Below are 24272 nucleotides of genomic sequence, written 5' to 3'. Positions count from 1 at the left end.
TACTCCAAGGGGTCCCAGGATTACACACCCAAAAAATATTTGCGATCAGTTCAGCCGTTTTTGCGGTACCTAGGAACAGATGGACGGACGGTGAATTATAGTAAGACAAGTGCGTGCCCGTACGTGCAAAAAAGACAAAAAAAATAAAAAATAAAAAAAATAAAAAAATAAAAAAAACTTTCAAACCACGTGCCAGAAACAACGACACAGGCCGTTCCTTTGCTCTCGCGTGCCCGTATGTGCGTGGAAAAAAAATTCAAACCGCGTGCCAGAAACAACCACACAGGCCGTTCCTTCACTCTCGCGTGGCCGTACGTGCAAAAAAAAAAACAAAAAAAAAACTTTCAAACAACCACACATGCCGTTCCTTCGCTCTTGTAAACGACGACTGGATTGGGGCATTGTGTTCATCTATAAATGCGCATGAGAAATCGAGAAATTATTCGAATACATGAAGTCATCACTATCCTTAAGTCCGTACGTTGTAACTGGTAATGGGGAACGCGCTCGAACTTGGCCATAACTTGGGAACCACTTGTCCAATTAATTTCAAACCTTGAAAAGGCAAACAAACAGAGATTGCTGGAATTATAGATAGAAGATGCATACTGTGGGTGCAAAACACCAAGCAACGTGTCCTGTCATTGGTAACCGAGGATCTCTTCCCCAACGGCCATGCCTACGCAGCAACGTGTCCGGTCATTGGTAACCGAGGATCTCTTCCCCAACGGCCACGCCGACGCAGCAACGTGTCCTGTCATTGGTTTAGTAAATAAATGGCCAGAACTTGGGAACCACCTGCCCGATTAATATCAAACCTTGAAAAGGCACATACTCAGGTCCCCAGCAATATACCTGGCAAGTTTCAATTAGATCGGACCAGTGGTTATCGAGAAACAGCGGTCACAGACACACACAGATTGCTGGAATTCGAGATAGATTACTATGCCTGGTGTTGGCTTAATGGTTAGGGTGGCGGGCTTGGGATCCTCGGGTCCTGAGTTCAAATCCCGCTCATCTATTGAATTATTAATACCAGGTGGGGTTACAACTCGGCCTGCCATCCTTCCGAGGTCGGCAAAATGAGTGCCAGCATGCTGGTATCCTGCGTCGGAGTGGCGACCCGTCCAGGATTGTGCCCAATAGCCAAGGAGACTGCTTAGGCGGCACCAACGCTCTGCACAGTGTATGGTCCCGATGGATGGATGGACTTTGTTACATTATCTATTCAAAAAGTATTATAGTGTCCAGGGGGTTAAAACCGCACCTGGACGGATGGCAAAGCTTCTCCCTTGAAGGCTACAACCGAGACTTGGAGATGAATGCACACGTGTCAACGGGGTGTAATGGCGGAGAGGCGAACCACCCAGGAGGAGCACAGCACAGGGCTACAGCGTCTTAAAAGGAATACATTTCATGAAAAATAAAACAAATATTCACAAAGGACAATAATTCAAAAGCAAATGTTAATGATATGAAATAAATAAATCCTACAGTCAAGGCCACGCACACAGGATTCATATACAAAGGGTGACAAAATGAAAAGAAAAACCCTCCTTTCAACCACTCTTACACTTAGCTTGGCCCAGAGCTGATCCTTGTGGGACTGGAATTGAGGCGCTTCTCTCGTAGTGGAACAGATGCACGCCAGGCAATCCGCGAGCGGCACTCCACCCAAAGGCTCAAAGCCACAGTGTAACGGCTTCGGGTGCTCCGATCGTCCTCATCGAGCCGACCAGAAGCAAAAGGCCAGCGTCTTACTTCACCATGCGAGCCAAACCACCTCAACACAGATTCAATGACCACGTCATCCTCTTTGGTGTGCGCTCAACCTCCGCACTCGCGTCTCAAAAGCAATGCACCTTGTGTCTCCACTCTCTGATCACGGCTCTCCCAGAATGCCAAGCCAACTCCCTCATCCGAAAATGCGCAACCACTCCTGTGCGCTCCCTTTCTTTCGCTTCTCAAAAATGTGCAAGCTCCCTTTCATCACCGTCTTATTTTATCCTCTCCCTCCGGGGCGTGCCCTGCTCCCACAAAACCCGGGATGGCGGGGCTTCTGCCTGCTTGGCCAGCTTCTGAAGTCACACCCATCAATCGTCCTTCGGGTGAGTGACTTCGCTTGTTGGCAACCTTTGAAGGTGGGGCTTTCTGCCCGTTTGTTGTGGTTTCAGGGACGCGTTCCCTACATTTATTGCCGATCTTGAAATATAAAAACATGGGGGCAAAAAAAAAAAAAAAAAACAATCACAGAGGGCAATCACATACTGGGGAACTTATTCCAACTCCCTTGGCTAATGAACACCGCACCACCCTTCGTGTGGTGACACGTAACACAAGCTCACAGGTTCCATACTCACATCGAGATGCTTCTACTCGTCTATGGACCACACAACTCTACACAATGCTGTACTCTCTCTTAGATTCTTCCATCTACCTCCACAATCATAACAGTATTTTTTCTTTAATATGCAGATGTTGGATTTCTGCCAGAGATTCCCTTTGTTAATATTATCTCTCAAACAGCCCCATCTATAGCTTCAAACTGGTTAATTAATATAATTTGGGCATGTCAGTCAATGTTGTTGCTTCAACTTAAAGGAAACAAGCAGAGTATCCACCCTCTGGGCGGCGAGAGTACGTACCTCACTTGCTGGAAAAAAAAAAGTCTCATCTGTATATTGCAAGGAGACTAATTTGATGTTTGTGAGGTGTGTGTTTAAAGGGGGTTTAACGGTCTACATGGTCGAAGGTATCTAAAGAGTGTTGAAGTCCAAAGGGTTGAAAGTGTCTCAAGGGTGCATATTCCAATGGTAGTTCGGGTCTAAAGGGGTTTAAAAGGATCTATCGGGGTCCAAAGGGTTAAGAGTTATAAGGGGTCTCAAGGTTTGAAGCATCTATGCGGTCCAAAGGGTTGTAAGAGTCGAAAAAGGTTTAAAAGGTTCATTCCGAGAGTACGTTTTCAAGACGCACGTACGTAGTGTCACTTTTTTTTTTTCAACAGACAGACATGAATGGTTTCCAGTCTCGAAAAAGATTATTTGTTTCAAAAAAGAAGCCTGAAATTGTAATAAAATAGAGCGAAGGCATAAATTTCAATTAAGAATATTTTACTGATCACGGTACACAAGAGGAAATCAGCCAGACGTTCCAATGTAGAGTTTATTTTGTCTAATATATTGTTGTAGATTTCTGCCCGCGGGCGTGCGGACGACCGCTTCTCGCCAATGGCGGCCGCTCTTGCCCACCAAACGGACAATCCAGTCGCAGCTTTCCGGATCAAACGCCGGAACCCAGCTACGGGTGTGTTTTTAATGCACACCACAGCCTAGTCAACACTCGACCCGCGCGCAACAGGGTCAATCGTCGAAATACCTAATTAATCGCGCGGGCAGACGACCAAGAGACTGCACTTCAACGGGGCCCACTTGAAACGAGCCGCTTAAGCAGCTCGTTTCAACGGGGCCCGCTTGAAACGAGCCGCTTAAGCAGCTCGCTTCGTTTTGGGATAACCGAGCGGGGTATTATCGCGCAGCCCCATTGGAACCGATCGCTTTATCGGCTATTAAAAAGCCAGCTATTACTCCGAACTCAATACGGAAGTTCAATGAAGAAAAAGGACGCGATGAACGGGTCGACATTCACACAAGCACATTTATTTGCACACATCGACGATCAAAGCAGCAATGCAGGGATATACGAGCATGCAATGAATGTGGGTAGGGACGAGACAATAGCAAGACAAAGACTACAACCGTATATTTATTATGTACAGTCACTTGTACTTAACATCAGTTCTACCTAAGGACATGGCGCCACAACGTTCATTCAAAAACCCCAGAAAGAAAAGGCCCGGGCTCGTAAGCCTTTAATGTCTCTCAGAGCTTGGGAGACCGAAGGAGCTCCGAGAGGCCGCGCTGGTTACCTTCACCTTCGTGTTGCCTCGCTGGGGCGACCCGCGACGTCCCGTCCTCATGGCAGCTGGCGTGATCGCGGTTCGGCCCAGGCCTCCTCGGGCGGCCTGGTGATTCGGGCCCAGCCGGCAACGCCTCAGAGGAACGAACGGGTCTTTTGCTCTCTTCGAGTTGATGCTCTCTTTAAGAGCTCGTCCGTCCCTCAGTGCCGCTCGGACTGTCCCGAAGCCCGATCACCTCAGACCGTTCGGTGCTGGCTGGCGACCTCTCTCCGGCTCTCCCCACATCCCGAACACGAACGCGCTGTTCTGCACAGCACGGCAGGCTTGGCTGCGCTCCCAGCTCCCATCTCCTCGGCAAACCCAGACCTCCACTGGACTCGAACCTTGCTCTTCACACCACTCCAAGCCCAGACCGACTGACTGACTTGGTGCTCTGCTATATGGGATCCGTGAGGCGAGGTTTGATCTCTGATCCCGCACCTCTGACCCACCGCTGGCTCCGCCCCCTTCGATCTCCTGATCCGATCTCGAGGCGAAGCTCGGAGCGAGCGGACATGGTTGAGATCATCGATGCTGGTGACAACAAAGGAGAGCGGACGTGGGTGAAATCACCGTCCCTGCACAACGAGGAAACCCTCGCGTCTGTTTGCAGCGATCTCACCGTGGCCGGTGCAAAGATGGCGGCGTTTGCGGAGTTGAAGGTGAAGCGATGTTGTTCGTTGTTGGTTATTGGGGGAGATGTGGTTTTGGAAATGGTGGCTGTGGTTGGCGTTGTGGAGAAGGCGGTTGTGTGAAGGCGGTTGTGTGAAGGCGGTTGTGTGAAGGCGGTTGTGTGAAGGCGGTTGTGTGAAGGCGGTTGTGTGAAGGCGGTTGTGTGAAGGGGGTTGTGTGAAGGGGGTTGTGTGAAGGGGGTTGTGTGGAGGGGGTTGTGTGAAGAAAGCGGTTGTGTGAAGGCGGTTGTGTGAAGGCGGTTGTGTGAAAGGCGGTTGTGTGAAGGCGGTTGTGTGAAAGGCGGTTGTGTGAAAAGGCGGTTGTGTGAAAGGCGGTTGTGTGAAAGGCGGTTGTGTGAAGGCGGTTGTGTGAAGGCGGTTGTGTGAAGGCGGTTGTGTGAAAGGCGGTTGTGTGAAGGCGGTTGTGTGAAGGCGGTTGTGTGAAGGCGGTTGTGTGAAAGCGGTTGTGTGAAGGCGGTTGTGTGAAAGGCGGTTGTGTGAAGGCGGTTGTGTGAAGGCGGTTGTGTGAAAGCGGTTGTGTGAAAAGGCGGTTGTGTGAAGGCGGTTGTGTGAAGGCGGTTGTGTGAAGGCGGTTGTGTGAAGAAGCGGTTGTGTGGCGGTTGTGTGAAAGGCGGTTGTGTGAAGGCGGTTGTGTGAAGAAGCGGTTGTGTGAAGGCGGTTGTGTGAAGGCGGTTGTGTGAAGGCGGTTGTGTGAAGGCGGTTGTGTGAAAAGCGGTTGTGTGAAGGCGGTTGTGTGAAGGCGGTTGTGTGAAAGCGGTTGTGTGAAAGCGGTTGTGTGAAAGGCGGTTGTGTGAAGCGGTTGTGTGAAGGCGGTTGTGTGAAAGGCGGTTGTGTGAAGGCGGTTGTGTGAAGGCGGTTGTGTGAAGGCGGTTGTGTGAAGGCGGTTGTGTGAAAAGGCGGTTGTGTGAAGGCGGTTGTGAAGGCGGTTGTGTGAAGGCGGTTGTGTGAAGCGGTTGTGTGAAAGCGGTTGTGTGAAAGCGGTTGTGTGAAGCGGTTGTGTGAAGGCGGTTGTGTGAAAAGCGGTTGTGTGAAGAGCGGTTGTGTGGCGGTTGTGTGAAAAGGCGGTTGTGTGAAGGCGGTTGTGTGAAGGCGGTTGTGTGAAGCGGTTGTGTGAAAGGCGGTTGTGTGAAGCGGTTGTGTGGCGGTTGTGTGAAAGGCGGTTGTGTGAAAGCGGTTGTGTGAAAAGCGGTTGTGTGACGGTTGTGTAAGCGGTTGTGTGAAAAGCGGTTGTGTGAAAGCCCGGTTGTGTGAAAGCGGTTGTGTGAAGGCGGTTGTGTGAAGGCGGTTGTGTGAAGGCGGTTGTGTGAAGGCGGTTGTGTGAAAGCGGTTGTGTGAAAAGGCGGTTGTGTGTAAGGCGGTTGTGTGAAGGCGGTTGTGTGAAAAGCGGTTGTGTGAAGGCGGTTGTGTGAAAAGCGGTTGTGTGAAAAGCGGTTGTGTGAAAGCGGTTGTGTGAAGCGGTTGTGTGAAAGGCGGTTGTGTGAAGCGGTTGTGTGAAGGCGGTTGTGTGAAGGCGGTTGTGTGAAAAGCGGTTGTGTGAAGCGGTTGTGTGAAGCGGTTGTGTGAAGGCGGTTGTGTGAAAGCGGTTGTGTGAAGGCGGTTGTGTGGCGGTTGTGTGAAAAGCGGTTGTGTGAAAGCGGTTGTGTGAAAGCGGTTGTGTGGCGGTTGTGTGAAAAGCGGTTGTGTGAAGGCGGTTGTGTGAAGGCGGTTGTGTGAAGCGGTTGTGTGAAAAGCGGTTGTGTGAAAGGCGGTTGTGTGAAGCGGTTGTGTGAAAAGCGGTTGTGTGTAAGCGGTTGTGTGAAAAGGCGGTTGTGTGAAAAGCGGTTGTGTGAAGCGGTTGTGTGAAAAGCGGTTGTGTGAAGCGGTTGTGTGAAAGCGGTTGTGTGAAAAGCGGTTGTGTGAAGCGGTTGTGTGAAAAGCGGTTGTGTGAAAGCGGTTGTGTGAAAAGGCGGTTGTGTGAAGGCGGTTGTGTGAAGCGGTTGTGTGAAAAGCGGTTGTGTGAAGCGGTTGTGTGAAAGCGGTTGTGTGGCGGTTGTGTGAAAGCGGTTGTGTGAAAGCGGTTGTGTGAAAGCGGTTGTGTGAAGCGGTTGTGTGAAAGGCGGTTGTGTGAAAAGCGGTTGTGTGAAGCGGTTGTGTGAAGCGGTTGTGTGAAAAGCGGTTGTGTGAAAGGCGGTTGTGTGAAGGCGGTTGTGTGAAAAGCGGTTGTGTGAAAAGCGGTTGTGTGAAAGCGGTTGTGTGAAGGCGGTTGTGTGAAGGCCCGGTTGTGTGAAGAAGCGGTTGTGTGAAGCGGTTGTGTGAAGAAGCGGTTGTGTGAAGCGGTTGTGTGAAGGCGGTTGTGTGAAGGCGGTTGTGTGAAGGCGGTTGTGTGAAAAGCGGTTGTGTGAAGGCGGTTGTGTGAAGGCGGTTGTGTGAAGGCGGTTGTGTGAAGGCGGTTGTGTGAAAGCGGTTGTGTGAAGGCGGTTGTGTGAAAAGCGGTTGTGTGGCCGGTTGTGTGAAGAAGCGGTTGTGTGAAAAGGCGGTTGTGTGAAAGCGGTTGTGTGAAGGCGGTTGTGTGAAGCGGTTGTGTGAAGCGGTTGTGTGAAAGCGGTTGTGTAAGGCGGTTGTGTGAAGGCGGTTGTGTGAAAGCGGTTGTGTGAAGGCGGTTGTGTGAAGGCGGTTGTGTGAAGGCGGTTGTGTGAAGCGGTTGTGTGAAAAGCGGTTGTGTGAAGAGCGGTTGTGTGAAAGCGGTTGTGTGAAAAGGCGGTTGTGTGAAGGCGGTTGTGTGAAGGCGGTTGTGTGAAGGCGGTTGTGTGAAGGCGGTTGTGTGAAGGCGGTTGTGTGAAGGCGGTTGTGTGAAGGCGGTTGTGTGAAGGCGGTTGTGTGAAGGCGGTTGTGTGAAGGCGGTTGTGTGAAGGCGGTTGTGTGAAGGCGGCTGTGGAGAAGGTGGTTGTTCGTTGTCTGTGGGGATGTTGGTGATTGTGGAGAAGGTGGTTGTGGTCAGCGTTGTGGTGGTTGAAATGCAGTTGGTCCAAAATAACGATAGCAAAAGAAAAACGGCTACCTCAAAGATCACAGCCCTTTAAACATCGGTGGGGAAATCTATCTGAACACAGACTCATCGACACAACTGATCTAAGGACCTATATGGTGCTCTGTGAATTTCCACAACTGTAACACGAGCCCCTCCCCTTTTTACAGACTCGTCCCGAGTCGTCGAATTTTCGTGTGCCTTCGTGTGTAAGTTTCCCCGAGTACGATTTATCTTCGGATCCCTGAGTGCGACATTTAGTGTATTCGTGTCCCAAAAATAAATAACCTACGGGCTGGGTAACTAACTAAACAAACCCACTCATGCAGGCGACTTAATTAAATTGCCGGCGCGAAGACACACATGCAGGGGGGAGCAAACCATGTACAATTTTAACTTAACTTACAAATTTACACAAAACCATGGCCCAGGACTGATGGAGTCTGTGGGAAAGAGAAGCAGGGAGCCAGGCTGCTCAAATGCAGTCTCTGGCTCATGAAACAAATGCAGGTTTAAACGGGGTATGTGGCCGGTTTTCAATGCAGTCTTAGGCCTGCCCCCTGAAATGAGCGCATTGAACACAAACGGTGCACGGGCTGCACCAATGCAGTCCCCGTGTGCGGCTGCCTGCAAGGCAGTCCCTGCAGAACAATGAATGGTACTGGGGCAAGCAAACAAAAATGAGCGGTGCACGGGCTGCTCAATGCAGTCCCATGGTGCGGCTGCCTGCAGGGCAGTCGCTGCAGCTTCCGCGGTGATCCTGGCGCACATGGTGATGGATGGAATGGGGCAAATGCAAACAAGGGCTAGCAGGCATGGGGTCAAGGCAAAGGCAGGCAGACAAGGCATGGCAAGGCTGGCACAGGCCGTTGTAGCAAAAACAGGCCGGCAGGTGAAGCTGGCCGGCACAGGCCTTGTAGCAAAAACAGGCCGGCAGGTGAAGCTGGCCGGCACAGGCCTTGTAGCAAAAACAGGCCGGCAGGTGAAGCTGGCCGGCACAGGCCTTGTTCTGGAGGTTCGTGGAGGGAGTGTGGTGGTGCTGGTCACTCGGAAGGTGGGCTCGGACCTACCCTACTGTCTCCCTCCCAACCTATTGCCTTTGCCTATCTCTGTCCATACCCACCCCTTAATTTGCATAACACAAATAATTTAGCCCCATCTTATTTTTTTTTGTTTTATTTTATTTTCATTTCCCCCCTTATAATTCGTCTCTCTAATCCCCTTTATAGTCTCTGCCGGCTTACCTATCCTGTCCAAGCCTACTCCCAACCCCTACGTTCCCTTCCTGGAGGGCAATAAGGGAGAGCTGGTGTCCTGTGTCGAGGCCCAATCTAAGCCTCAGAATGGCCTCTTCAGATCTCAGCGATCTTTTTATCCAAGGTGGGTCCAACGGTCCACAACAAGAGCGAAGGGATGGATGGTGCGGAGGGGTACACTTCCTAATCTACCCCAACGTTTATTAATCTTAAACTACCACGGGGCGTTCCAAAAGCACCTCTCGCTTAATCTATTGGTTCTTACAACCAAGATTCCCGTCGCCTGTATTGGTGTCCTCACAATTTTGGGCCTTGCCCTCCAATTTTCCCTCATGCCCTCGCATGGTTTCGTGGCTGGGACACGTGGCTCCCTTAGCAGGAACTCGCCTCTGCCGATTCTCAAACTATGGCACCCCCAGGCCCTGCAACTGTCTCCGAGCCTACCAGCTCCCTAAAATTTTGGGGGGGGGGGGTTGCCCTCTCTGGCCACTCCCTCTCGATGCTCACGTGGCAGGCTGGCGCCCCGGGCCCCTTCCCTGGGTGCCCGTGCCCAATGCACTGCCCATGTGGCCAACGGCACCCCGGGCCCTGCATCATGCGGGCCCACTACACTATCCTGGCCCCCCATGGACCCTTGGCCTACCGCGGCCGACTATCCCGGGGTACCCATTAAGCGATACTCACCGTTCGCAGCCACGCTTCCAGCCCGTCAACAGGGCTCCTGCACCCCTCCAAACGGGTTTCGAGCATACATTCCCACCAACAGCAAAACGACCTCCATTTTGTCAATTTGACGAACCCACTATCTGACATTATTCTGACCCCGGGGTCCCTTGGGTGGGAGTCACTCCTCCCCCCAATCACTCATCGCACCATGCATTCCACATTCATTCCATACACACAGGCTCGCTGGCCTCACTCATTCAACATGTTTCCATTTCACTCCTCTTCACACATCGCTGATCACTGCCATTCTTCTCACTAAATCCCATAATTAACTCATGGTCCCTCGTCATCCCTTACACTATAGCACATTCCATTTAACTCTACGTAGCTAAGCTATGTCCCCACTTCACATTCAAAGTCTTTCTTTGTCTTCCAAAAAATCATTTCCCATTTCCAATCCTAAATCTAATCTGAATCACTCTACCTTATCCATTCCACGGGCTCCACAAGGACTTACCCCTGCCCCATGGACCCGGTTTAACTAAGCTAACCCTTCCCCCTGACTAGTTCCATCCTGTGCCCCAGGCAGAGGGGGGGGGTCTCCACCCCTTGCCTGGGAATCCTATTTACTCGAAACGGCGAGGCTTGCTTTTGTTTGTTTTTTCCTTATGCGCACACCAGCGCAGCAACTCGCAACCTGCGCTCTTTCCCCGTGACGTCATGGCAGCTGTTCGCGCTTCGAGCACCTCGTCCCTTCTCGGACGGTAACATCCGGCAGGGATTTCCCTCCTGCCGGGTTCCAACCATACAGCCACGACGTCACTCTGCGCATTCAAAGCAAACCTCGCGTTTCGAGGGGTTCCCCACACGAGCACATGTGCTCTGCTCATTAGAGCTTGACACACAAGCTCGCCTGGAGAACCCATCCGTTCCAAATTAGTCTATCCAGCCAAGCTTCTGTCCGTCCGCAGGATCGGCTAACATCCACCGCGCGTGTTTACGGACCGGATTTCACTCGCGCAGGCGCGCACGTGCGCACGCGGCGGCCTCCTGCGTAGCACAGCACGGACCTCGCGCGCTGCTGTGCAAATCCGGCACGGTCCCCAACACAGCTATGGCGGTTGTGGAGAAAGTGGTTGTTGTGAAGGCGGCTGTGGAGAAAGTGGTTGTTCGTTGTCTGTGGGGATGTTGGCGATTGTGGAGAAGGTGGTTGTGGTCGGTGTTGTGGAGAAGGCGGTTGTGGTGTTTGAAATGCGGTTGGTCCAAAATAACGATAGCAAAAGAAAAACGGCTACTTCAAAAATCACAGCCCGGTTACACGAATAAATCCCTTTAAACATCGGTGGGGAAATCTATCTGAACACAAACTTATCGAAGGACCTATATGGTGCTCTGTGAATTTCCACAACCGTAACAATATTATACATGTATCCAAATAAAATTTCCTCGTTAAATATTTCAACAGAAACAGTTTTTTGTGGATCACATCATAAAATAAGTAAGTCTAAAACTCAACTCAACGAGAAAGAAGGATGATCACTTGCAGGGGAAAAGCTTGAGGCAACTTTATAAATGATGATTTGGGTTCTGTTTACAACCATCTGTTTGAGTGCGAGAAGGTCAAACAAACAAACACACACCATGGACATGGCAAAATTCCATTATTAATATATATTTTTTTAAACCTTGTATTGTTCCGAGTTTGGAAAGCTATCGCACTCAACATTCAGGTTCTTCAGCTCAGTTATCTCGGTAAGTATGCGTTTTATAGATAGCTCCCTCCCCTAGTCTAATGGGTAAATAAATGTTCCTGCGCTGTGAAGTTATTTTAATAGTCAGGTTTGCTTTTGGTTTATTTTTCCACCACCGACCTCACCGCATCGCCCTCGCCCCGCTTCCTTCACCTTGCTCTGGTCGACGTCAGGGGTGGGCGGAGCCCTGCAGAGACATGTTGCTCAGCTTCCTGTGCCAGGGGCGGGTCCAAGTGATGTCACCACGCCACGTGACTAATCAGGGGGTTTGCCGCCCCTTTTGGCCAATGGGAGGGATGACGAGGGTGCATGCACAGAAGGTCGTCCGGGTGGAGAGGGCGGAGTTGTGAGGAGGTGCCCCCCCTTCGAAGCGGGGGGGGGGTATAATAATAGGCGCGGTTCACGCGCGTTCTGTTCTGGGTCTGGCGCAGTCTGTGCGTGGTCGTCGTTCCCGTTCTGGCGAGAGGTGCGTGCTGTGGTCGCTCTGGTCCTGGTAAGGTGGTCGTGCACGAGTTCCGGAGGGAGCCAGCCAGCCAAGAGGAAAGGAGGCGCTCCCATTGTCATCATCTTCTCCTCCTCCGCACAATCGCGAACCTGGGCGATCACTTCGGTTCACCTCGGCTGGCTGCGGTTGTGCCGCGCGAGTCCCGGGCGAATGGAGCTCCTGGAAGGCAGGATTGTCCAGTCACACGTTCGCGGTGAGGTAGCCAACCATCCTGGTCCTCAGCTCCCCTGTCCTCTGAGCTGAATAAAGGCTCCAGCCACAACTTTTCGTGTGTGTGTGTGTGTGTGTGTGTGTGTGTGTGTGTGTGTGTGTGTGTGTGTGTGTGTGTGTGTGTGTGTGTGTGTGTGTGTGTGTGTGTGTGTGTGTGTGTGTCAGTGGGCCCGTCTGTTAAGTAGCGAACTGCACAAGTATTTTTGCCTGTATATTATTTGCCTTGCTTTATTCGGTTTAATTCTGCCTCTTACGTGCTCCCCTAATTCCCCCCATTATTGTTAATAAATACCCCCATTGTTGAATGCATCAGCTCGTTTTGTGTTTCTTTTATTGGCTCGACATGACGCGTTTGAGGATTAGTGTTGGTAAATTGTTCATTTGGTCCGGCCCGACTTTGGTAATTCCGCTCGGTTACGCCGGATCCGAGTCGGCGATAGCGACTCGATTCGGACAAAGTCAGCCGAGGGTGAATTTCCCTGGTAGATTTCCAGCGTAGATACTTAGGTATATCGAAATTTGGCTATTCACCCTCTTCCACGCGGGTGGTCTGTTGGCAAGTTCGGTCCGAAAGGGACCCGTACTTTTCTGAAAAGTACGACCTATACATTCCGGGCAATCGGTTGAGCCGACTTGCGGATCCGTCTGGGGGTTGTGCTCGCGGCCGACGCGCCAGCCCCGCAACAATATTACACTCTATTTTCAACAGAAATAAGGACTTACAGATGGAATGTCTTTCCACATTCATGGAATTGTCTGTTTGTGCAGTTTTATCGCCGCACAAGCTGGCATGACACAGGTGAATGAATGCCAACACATCAGAACATGTCCACCGCGTGCGCATTCCAGAGGGGTGTTCCATCACCAACAACAAACAAAAGGGACATAGACAGTGATATACAGTACAAAAGGGACATAGACAGTGATATACAGTACAAAAGGGACATAGACAGTGATACACAGTACAAAAGGGACATAGACAGTGATACACAGTACAAAAGGGACATAGACAGTGATACACAGTACAAAAGGGACATTTGCAGTGATACACAGTACAAAAGGGACATTTGCAGTGATACACAGTACAAAAGGGACATTTGCAGTGGCATCCAGTACAAAAGGGGACATTTGCAGTGGCATCCAGTACAAAAGGGACATTTGCAGTGGCATCCAGTACAAAAGGGACATTTGCAGTGGCATCCAGTACAAAAGGGACATTTGCAGTGCCATCCAGTACAAAAGGGACATTTGCAGTGGCATCCAGTACAAAAGGGACATTTGCAGTGGCATCCAGTACAAAAGGGACATTTGCAGTGGCATCCAGTACAAAGGGGACATTTGCAGTGGCATCCAGTACAAAAGGGGACATTTGCAGTGGCATCCAGTACAAAAGGGGACATTTGCAGCGGCATCCAGTACAAAAGGGGACATTTGCAGCGGCATCCAGTACAAAAGGGGACATTTGCAGCGGCATCCAGTACAAAAGGGGACATTTGCAGCGGCATCCAGTACAAAAGGGGACATTTGCAGCGGCATCCAGTACAAAAGGGGACATTTGCAGCGGCATCCAGTACAAAAGGGGACATTTGCAGCGGCATCCAGTACAAAAGGGGACATTTGCAGCGGCATCCAGTACAAAAGGGGACATTTGCAGCGGCATCCAGTACAAAAGGGGACATTTGCAGCGGCATCCAGTACAAAAGGGGACATTTGCAGCGGCATCCAGTACAAAAGGGGACATTTGCAGCGGCATCCAGTACAAAAGGGGACATTTGCAGCGGCATCCAGTACAAAAGGGGACATTTGCAGCGGCATCCAGTACAAAAGGGGACATTTGCAGCGGCATCCAGTACAAAAGGGGACATTTGCAGCGGCATCCAGTACAAAAGGGGACATTTGCAGCGGCATCCAGTACAAAAGGGGACATTTGCAGCGGCATCCAGTACAAAAGGGGACATTTGCAGCGGCATCCAGTACAAAAGGGGACATTTGCAGCGGCATCCAGTACAAAAGGGGACATTTGCAGCGGCATCCAGTACAAAAGGGGACATTTGCAGCGGCATCCAGTACAAAAGGGGACATTTGCAGCGGCATCCAGTACAAAGGGGACATTTGCAGCGGCATCCAGTACAAAGGGGACATTTGCAGCGGCATCCAGTACAAAAGGGGACATTTGCAGCGGCATCCAGTACAAAAGGGGACATTTGCAGCGGCATCCAGTACAAAAGGGGACATTTGCAGCGGCATCCAGTACAAAAGGGGACATTTGCAGCGGCATCCAGTACAAAAGGGGACATTTGCAGCGGCATCCAGTACAAAAGGGGACATTTGCAGCGGCATCCAGTACAAAAGGGGACATTTGCAGCGGCATCCAGTACAAAAGGGGACATTTGCAGCGGCATCCAGTACAAAAGGGGACATTTGCAGCGGCATCCAGTACAAAGGGGACATTTGCAGCGGCATCCAGTACAAAGGGGACATTTGCAGCGGCATCCAGTACAAAGGGGACATTTGCAGCGGCATCCAGTACAAAGGGGACATTTGCAGCGGCATCCAGTACAAAGGGGACATTTGCAGCGGCATCCAGTACAAAAGGGGACATTTGCAGCGGCATCCAGTACAAGGGGACATTTGCAGCGGCATCCAGTACAAAAGGGGACATTTGCAGCGGCATCCAGTACAAAGGGGACATTTGCAGCGGCATCCAGTACAAAGGGGACATTTGCAGCGGCATCCAGTACAAAGGGGACATTTGCAGCGGCATCCAGTACAAAAGGGGACATTTGCAGCGGCATCCAGTACAAAAGGGGACATTTGCAGCGGCATCCAGTACAAAAGGGGATAGTTGCAGCGGCATCCAGTACAAAAGGGGACAGTTGCAGTGGCAGTCAGTACAAAGGGGACATTTGCAGCGGCATCCAGTACAAAGGGGACATTTGCAGCGGCATCCAGTACAAAAGGGGACATTTGCAGCGGCATCCAGTACAAAAGGGGACATTTGCAGCGGCATCCAGTACAAAAGGGGACATTTGCAGCGGCATCCAGTACAAAAGGGGACATTTGCAGCGGCATCCAGTACAAAAGGGGACATTTGCAGCGGCATCCAGTACAAAAGGGGACATTTGCAGCGGCATCCAGTACAAAAGGGGACATTTGCAGCGGCATCCAGTACAAAAGGGGACATTTGCAGCGGCATCCAGTACAAAAGGGGACATTTGCAGCGGCATCCAGTACAAAAGGGGACATTTGCAGCGGCATCCAGTACAAAAGGGGACATTTGCAGCGGCATCCAGTACAAAAGGGGACATTTGCAGCGGCATCCAGTACAAAAGGGGACATTTGCAGCGGCATCCAGTACAAAAGGGGACATTTGCAGCGGCATCCAGTACAAAAGGGGACATTTGCAGCGGCATCCAGTACAAAAGGGGACATTTGCAGCGGCATCCAGTACAAAAGGGGACATTTGCAGCGGCATCCAGTACAAAAGGGGACATTTGCAGCGGCATCCAGTACAAAAGGGGACATTTGCAGCGGCATCCAGTACAAAAGGGGACATTTGCAGCGGCATCCAGTACAAAAGGGGACATTTGCAGCGGCATCCAGTACAAAAGGGGACATTTGCAGCGGCATCCAGTACAAAAGGGGACATTTGCAGCGGCATCCAGTACAAAAGGGGACATTTGCAGCGGCATCCAGTACAAAAGGGGACATTTGCAGCGGCATCCAGTACAAAAGGGGACATTTGCAGCGGCATCCAGTACAAAAGGGGACATTTGCAGCGGCATCCAGTACAAAAGGGGACATTTGCAGCGGCATCCAGTACAAAAGGGGACATTTGCAGCGGCATCCAGTACAAAAGGGGACATTTGCAGCGGCATCCAGTACAAAAGGGGACATTTGCAGCGGCATCCAGTACAAAAAGGGGACATTTGCAGCGGCATCCAGTACAAAAGGGGACATTTGCAGCGGCATCCAGTACAAAGGGGACATTTGCAGCGGCATCCAGTACAAAAGGGGACATTTGCAGCGGCATCCAGTACAAAAGGGGACATTTGCAGCGGCATCCAGTACAAAAGGGGACATTTGCAGCGGCATCCAGTACAAAAGGGGACATTTGCAGCGGCATCCAGTACAAAAGGGGACATTTGCAGCGGCATCCAGTACAAAAGGGGACATTTGCAGCGGCATCCAGTACAAAAGGGGACATTTGCAGCGGCATCCAGTACAAAAGGGGACATTTGCAGCGGCATCCAGTACAAAAGGGGACATTTGCAGCGGCATCCAGTACAAAGGGGACATTTGCAGCGGCATCCAGTACAAAAGGGGACATTTGCAGCGGCATCCAGTACAAAAGGGGACATTTGCAGCGGCATCCAGTACAAAAGGGGACATTTGCAGCGGCATCCAGTACAAAAGGGGACATTTGCAGCGGCATCCAGTACAAAAGGGGACATTTGCAGCGGCATCCAGTACAAAAGGGGACATTTGCAGCGGCATCCAGTACAAAAGGGGACATTTGCAGTGGCATCCAGTACAAAAGGGGACATTTGCAGCGGCATCCAGTACAAAAGGGGACATTTGCAGCGGCATCCAGTACAAAAGGGGACATTTGCAGCGGCATCCAGTACAAAAGGGGACATTTGCAGCGGCATCCAGTACAAAAGGGGACATTTGCAGCGGCATCCAGTACAAAAGGGGACATTTGCAGCGGCATCCAGTACAAAAGGGGACATTTGCAGCGGCATCCAGTACAAAAGGGGACATTTGCAGCGGCATCCAGTACAAAAGGGGACATTTGCAGCGGCATCCAGTACAAAAGGGGACATTTGCAGCGGCATCCAGTACAAAAGGGGACATTTGCAGCGGCATCCAGTACAAAAGGGGACATTTGCAGCGGCATCCAGTACAAAAGGGGACATTTGCAGCGGCATCCAGTACAAAAGGGGACATTTGCAGCGGCATCCAGTACAAAAGGGGACATTTGCAGCGGCATCCAGTACAAAGGGGACATTTGCAGCGGCATCCAGTACAAAAGGGGACATTTGCAGCGGCATCCAGTACAAAGGGGACATTTGCAGTGGCATCCAGTACAAAAGGGGACATTTGCAGCGGCATCCAGTACAAAAGGGGACATTTGCAGCGGCATCCAGTACAAAAGGGGACATTTGCAGCGGCATCCAGTACAAAAGGGGACATTTGCAGCGGCATCCAGTACAAAAGGGGACATTTGCAGCGGCATCCAGTACAAAAGGGGACATTTGCAGCGGCATCCAGTACAAAAGGGGACATTTGCAGCGGCATCCAGTACAAAAGGGGACATTTGCAGCGGCATCCAGTACAAAAGGGGACATTTGCAGCGGCATCCAGTACAAAAGGGGACATTTGCAGCGGCATCCAGTACAAAAGGGGACATTTGCAGCGGCATCCAGTACAAAAGGGGACATTTGCAGCGGCATCCAGTACAAAAGGGGACATTTGCAGCGGCATCCAGTACAAAAGGGGACATTTGCAGCGGCATCCAGTACAAAAGGGGACATTTGCAGCGGCATCCAGTACAAAAGGGGACATTTGCAGCGGCATCCAGTACAAAAGGGGACATTTGCAGCGGCATCCAGTACAAAAGGGGACATTTGCAGCGGCATCCAGTACAAAAGGGGACATTTGCAGCGGCATCCAGTACAAAAGGGGACATTTGCAGCGGCATCCAGTACAAAAGGGGACATTTGCAGCGGCATCCAGTACAAAAGGGGACATTTGCAGCGGCATCCAGTACAAAAGGGGACATTTGCAGCGGCATCCAGTACAAAAGGGGACATTTGCAGCGGCATCCAGTACAAAAGGGGACATTTGCAGCGGCATCCAGTACAAAAGGGGACATTTGCAGCGGCATCCAGTACAAAAGGGGACATTTGCAGCGGCATCCAGTACAAAAGGGGACATTTGCAGCGGCATCCAGTACAAAAGGGGACATTTGCAGCGGCATCCAGTACAAAAGGGGACATTTGCAGCGGCATCCAGTACAAAAGGGGACATTTGCAGCGGCATCCAGTACAAAAGGGGACATTTGCAGCGGCATCCAGTACAAAAGGGGACATTTGCAGCGGCATCCAGTACAAAAGGGGACATTTGCAGCGGCATCCAGTACAAAAGGGGACATTTGCAGCGGCATCCAGTACAAAAGGGGACATTTGCAGCGGCATCCAGTACAAAAGGGGACATTTGCAGCGGCATCCAGTACAAAAGGGGACATTTGCAGCGGCATCCAGTACAAAAGGGGACATTTGCAGCGGCATCCAGTACAAAAGGGGACATTTGCAGCGGCATCCAGTACAAAAGGGGACATTTGCAGCGGCATCCAGTACAAAAGGGGACATTTGCAGCGGCATCCAGTACAAAGGGGACATTTGCAGCGGCATCCAGTACAAAAGGGGACATTTGCAGCGGCATCCAGTACAAAAGGGGACATTTGCAGCGGCATCCAGTACAAAAGGGGACATTTGCAGCGGCATCCAGTACAAAAGGGGACATTTGCAGCGGCATCCAGTACAAAAGGGGACATTTGCAGCGGCATCCAGTACAAAAGGGGACATTTGCAGCGGCATCCAGTACAAAAGGGGACATTTGCAGCGGCATCCAGTACAAAAGGGGACATTTGCAGCGGCATCCAGTACAAAAGGGGACATTTGCAGCGGCATCCAGTACAAAAGGGGACATTTGCAGCGGCATCCAGTACAAAAGGGGACATTTGCAGCGGCATCCAGTACAAAAGGGGACATTTGCAGCGGCATCCAGTACAAAAGGGGACATTTGCAGCGGCATCCAGTACAAAAGGGGACATTTGCAGCGGCATCCAGTACAAAAGGGGACATTTGCAGCGGCATCCAGTACAAAAGGGGACATTTGCAGCGGCATCCAGTACAAAAGGGGACATTTGCAGCGGCATCCAGTACAAAAGGGGACATTTGCAGCGGCATCCAGTACAAAAGGGGACATTTGCAGCGGCATCCAGTACAAAAGGGGACATTTGCAGCGGCATCCAGTACAAAAGGGGACATTTGCAGCGGCATCCAGTACAAAAGGGGACATTTGCAGCGGCATCCAGTACAAAAGGGGACATTTGCAGCGGCATCCAGTACAAAAGGGGACATTTGCAGCGGCATCCAGTACAAAAGGGGACATTTGCAGCGGCATCCAGTACAAAAGGGGACATTTGCAGCGGCATCCAGTACAAAAGGGGACATTTGCAGCGGCATCCAGTACAAAAGGGGACATTTGCAGCGGCATCCAGTACAAAAGGGGACATTTGCAGCGGCATCCAGTACAAAAGGGGACATTTGCAGCGGCATCCAGTACAAAAGGGGACATTTGCAGCGGCATCCAGTACAAAAGGGGACATTTGCAGCGGCATCCAGTACAAAAGGGGACATTTGCAGCGGCATCCAGTACAAAAGGGGACATTTGCAGCGGCATCCAGTACAAAAGGGGACATTTGCAGCGGCATCCAGTACAAAAGGGGACATTTGCAGCGGCATCCAGTACAAAAGGGGACATTTGCAGCGGCATCCAGTACAAAAGGGGACATTTGCAGCGGCATCCAGTACAAAAGGGGACATTTGCAGCGGCATCCAGTACAAAAGGGGACATTTGCAGCGGCATCCAGTACAAAAGGGGACATTTGCAGCGGCATCCAGTACAAAAGGGGACATTTGCAGCGGCATCCAGTACAAAAGGGGACATTTGCAGCGGCATCCAGTACAAAAGGGGACATTTGCAGCGGCATCCAGTACAAAAGGGGACATTTGCAGCGGCATCCAGTACAAAAGGGGACATTTGCAGCGGCATCCAGTACAAAAGGGGACATTTGCAGCGGCATCCAGTACAAAAGGGGACATTTGCAGCGGCATCCAGTACAAAAGGGGACATTTGCAGCGGCATCCAGTACAAAAGGGGACATTTGCAGCGGCATCCAGTACAAAAGGGGACATTTGCAGCGGCATCCAGTACAAAAGGGGACATTTGCAGCGGCATCCAGTACAAAAGGGGACATTTGCAGCGGCATCCAGTACAAAAGGGGACATTTGCAGCGGCATCCAGTACAAAAGGGGACATTTGCAGCGGCATCCAGTACAAAAGGGGACATTTGCAGCGGCATCCAGTACAAAAGGGGACATTTGCAGCGGCATCCAGTACAAAGGGGACATTTGCAGCGGCATCCAGTACAAAAGGGGACATTTGCAGCGGCATCCAGTACAAAAGGGGACATTTGCAGCGGCATCCAGTACAAAAGGGGACATTTGCAGCGGCATCCAGTACAAAAGGGGACATTTGCAGCGGCATCCAGTACAAAAGGGGACATTTGCAGCGGCATCCAGTACAAAAGGGGACATTTGCAGCGGCATCCAGTACAAAAGGGGACATTTGCAGCGGCATCCAGTACAAAAGGGGACATTTGCAGCGGCATCCAGTACAAAAGGGGACATTTGCAGCGGCATCCAGTACAAAAGGGGACATTTGCAGCGGCATCCAGTACAAAAGGGGACATTTGCAGCGGCATCCAGTACAAAGGGGACATTTGCAGCGGCATCCAGTACAAAAGGGGACATTTGCAGCGGCATCCAGTACAAAAGGGGACATTTGCAGCGGCATCCAGTACAAAAGGGGACATTTGCAGCGGCATCCAGTACAAAAGGGGACATTTGCAGCGGCATCCAGTACAAAAGGGGACATTTGCAGCGGCATCCAGTACAAAAGGGGACATTTGCAGCGGCATCCAGTACAAAAGGGGACATTTGCAGCGGCATCCAGTACAAAAGGGGACATTTGCAGCGGCATCCAGAACAAAAGGAGACATTTGCAGCGGCATCCAGTACAAAAGGGGACATTTGCAGCGGCATCCAGTACAAAAGGGGACATTTGCAGCGGCATCCAGTACAAAAGGGGACATTTGCAGCGGCATCCAGTACAAAAGGGGACATTTGCAGCGGCATCCAGTACAAAAGGGGACATTTGCAGCGGCATCCAGTACAAAAGGGGACATTTGCAGCGGCATCCAGTACAAAAGGGGACATTTGCAGCGGCATCCAGTACAAAAGGGGACATTTGCAGCGGCATCCAGTACAAAAGGGGACATTTGCAGCGGCATCCAGTACAAAAGGGGACATTTGCAGCGGCATCCAGTACAAAAGGGGACATTTGCAGCGGCATCCAGTACAAAAGGGGACATTTGCAGCGGCATCCAGTACAAAAGGGGACATTTGCAGCGGCATCCAGTACAAAAGGGGACATTTGCAGCGGCATCCAGTACAAAAGGGGACATTTGCAGCGGCATCCAGTACAAAAGGGGACATTTGCAGCGGCATCCAGTACAAAAGGGGACATTTGCAGCGGCATCCAGTACAAAAGGGGACATTTGCAGCGGCATCCAGTACAAAAGGGGACATTTGCAGCGGCATCCAGTACAAAAGGGGACATTTGCAGTGGCATCCAGTACAAAAGGGGACATTTGCAGTGGCATCCAGTACAAAAGGGGACATTTGCAGTGGCATCCAGTACAAAAGGGGACATTTGCAGTGGCATCCAGTACAAAAGGGGACATTTGCAGTGGCATCCAGTACAAAAGGGGACATTTGCAGTGGCATACAGTACAAAAGGGGACATTTGCAGTGGCATACAGTACAAAAGGGGACATTTGCAGTGGCATACAGTACAAAAGGGGACATTTGCAGTGGCATACAGTACAAAAGGGGACATTTGCAGTGGCATACAGTACAAAAGGGGACATTTGCAGTGGCATACAGTACAAAAGGGGACATTTGCAGTGGCATACAGTACAAAAGGGGACATTTGCAGTGGCATACAGTACAAAAGGGGACATTTGCAGTGGCATACAGTACAAAAGGGGACATTTGCAGTGGCATACAGTACAAAAGGGGACATTTGCAGTGGCATACAGTACAAAAGGGGACATTTGCAGTGGCATACAGTACAAAAGGGGACATTTGCAGTGGCATACAGTACAAAAGGGGACATTTGCAGTGGCATACAGTACAAAAGGGGACATTTGCAGTGGCATACAGTACAAAAGGGGACATTTGCAGTGGCATACAGTACAAAAGGGGACATTTGCAGTGGCATACAGTACAAAAGGGGACATTTGCAGTGGCATACAGTACAAAAGGGGACATTTGCAGTGGCATACAGTACAAAAGGGGACATTTGCAGTGGCATACAGTACAAAAGGGGACATTTGCAGTGGCATACAGTACAAAAGGGGACATTTGCAGTGGCATACAGTACAAAAGGGACATTTGCAGTGGCATACAGTACAAAAGGGGACATTTGCAGTGGCATCCAGTACAAAAGGGGACATTTGCAGTGGCATCCAGTACAAAAGGGGACATTTGCAGTGGCATCCAGTACAAAAGGGGACATTTGCAGTGGCATCCAGTACAAAAGGGGACATTTGCAGTGGCATCCAGTACAAAAGGGGACATTTGCAGTGGCATCCAGTACAAAAGGGGACATTTGCAGTGGCATCCAGTACAAAAGGGGACATTTGCAGTGGCATCCAGTACAAAAGGGGACATTTGCAGTGGCATGCAGTACAAAAGGGGACATTTGCAGTGGCATGCAGTACAAAAGGGGACATTTGCAGTGGCATGCAGTACAAAAGGGGACATTTGCAGTGGCATGCAGTACAAAAGGGGACATTTGCAGTGGCATGCAGTACAAAAGGGGACATTTGCAGTGGCATGCAGTACAAAAGGGACATTTGCAGTGGCATGCAGTACAAAAGGGACATTTGCAGTGGCATGCAGTACAAAAGGGACATTTGCAGTGGCATGCAGTACAAAAGGGACATTTGCAGTGGCATGCAGTACAAAAGGGACATTTGCAGTGGCATGCAGTACAAAAGGGACATATGCAGTGACAGTACAAAAGGGACATATGCAGTGACAGTACAAAAGGGACATATGCAGTGACAGTACAAAAGGGACATATGCAGTGACAGTACAAAAGGGACATATGCAGTGACAGTACAAAAGGGACATATGCAGTGACAGTACAAAAGGGACATATGCAGTGACAGTACAAAAGGGACATATGCAGTGACAGTACAAAAGGGACATATGCAGTGACAGTACAAAAGGGACATATGCAGTGACAGTACAAAAGGGACATATGCAGTGACAGTACAAAAGGGACATATGCAGTGACAGTACAAAAGGGACATATGCAGTGACAGTACAAAAGGGACATATGCAGTGACAGTACAAAAGGGACATATGCAGTGACAGTACAAAAGGGACATATGCAGTGACAGTACAAAAGGGACATATGCAGTGACAGTACAAAAGGGACATATGCAGTGACAGTACAAAAGGGGCATATGCAGTGACAGTACAAAAGGGGCATATGCAGTGACAGTACAAAAGGGGCATATGCAGTGACAGTACAAAAGGGGCATATGCAGTGACAGTACAAAAGGGGCATATGCAGTGACAGTACAAAAGGGGCATATGCAGTGACAGTACAAAAGGGGCATATGCAGTGACAGTACAAAAGGGGCATATGCAGTGACAGTACAAAAGGGGCATATGCAGTGACAGTACAAAAGGGACATATGCAGTGACAGTACAAAAGGGACATATGCAGTGACAGTACAAAAGGGACATATGCAGTGACAGTACAAAAGGGACATATGCAGTGACAGTACAAAAGGGACATATGCAGTGACAGTACAAAAGGGACATATGCAGTGACAGTACAAAAGGGACATATGCAGTGACAGTACAAAAGGGACATATGCAGTGACAGTACAAAAGGGACATATGCAGTGACAGTACAAAAGGGACATATGCAGTGACAGTACAAAAGGGACATATGCAGTGACAGTACAAAAGGGACATATGCAGTGACAGTACAAAAGGGACATATGCAGTGACAGTACAAAAGGGACATATGCAGTGACAGTACAAAAGGGACATATGCAGTGACAGTACAAAAGGGACATATGCAGTGACAGTACAAAAGGGACATATGCAGTGACAGTACAAAAGGGACATATGCAGTGACAGTACAAAAGGGACATATGCAGTGACAGTACAAAAGGGACATATGCAGTGACAGTACAAAAGGGACATATGCAGTGACAGTACAAAAGGGACATATGCAGTGACAGTACAAAAGGGACATATGCAGTGACAGTACAAAAGGGACATATGCAGTGACAG

The 24272-nt window shown here is 50.5% G+C and overlaps 1 protein-coding gene across 1 annotated transcript in view; it reads right to left on the bottom strand.

Moving 5' to 3' along the window:
- Positions 1-24272, bottom strand: part of LOC147033561 (uncharacterized) — a 51733-nt gene that overhangs the window by 5205 nt on the left and 22256 nt on the right. The gene's annotated exons all lie outside the window — the stretch shown is intronic.

This window comes from Eptatretus burgeri, chromosome 2 (assembly GCF_056783735.1).
Source record: "Eptatretus burgeri isolate ZD-2024b chromosome 2, Ebu_testis_v1, whole genome shotgun sequence".
NCBI classification, from domain to species: domain Eukaryota; kingdom Metazoa; phylum Chordata; class Myxini; order Myxiniformes; family Myxinidae; genus Eptatretus; species Eptatretus burgeri.
The sequence above is the reverse complement of the archived record's forward strand: the minus strand, read 5'-3'. Positions and strand labels throughout refer to the sequence as shown.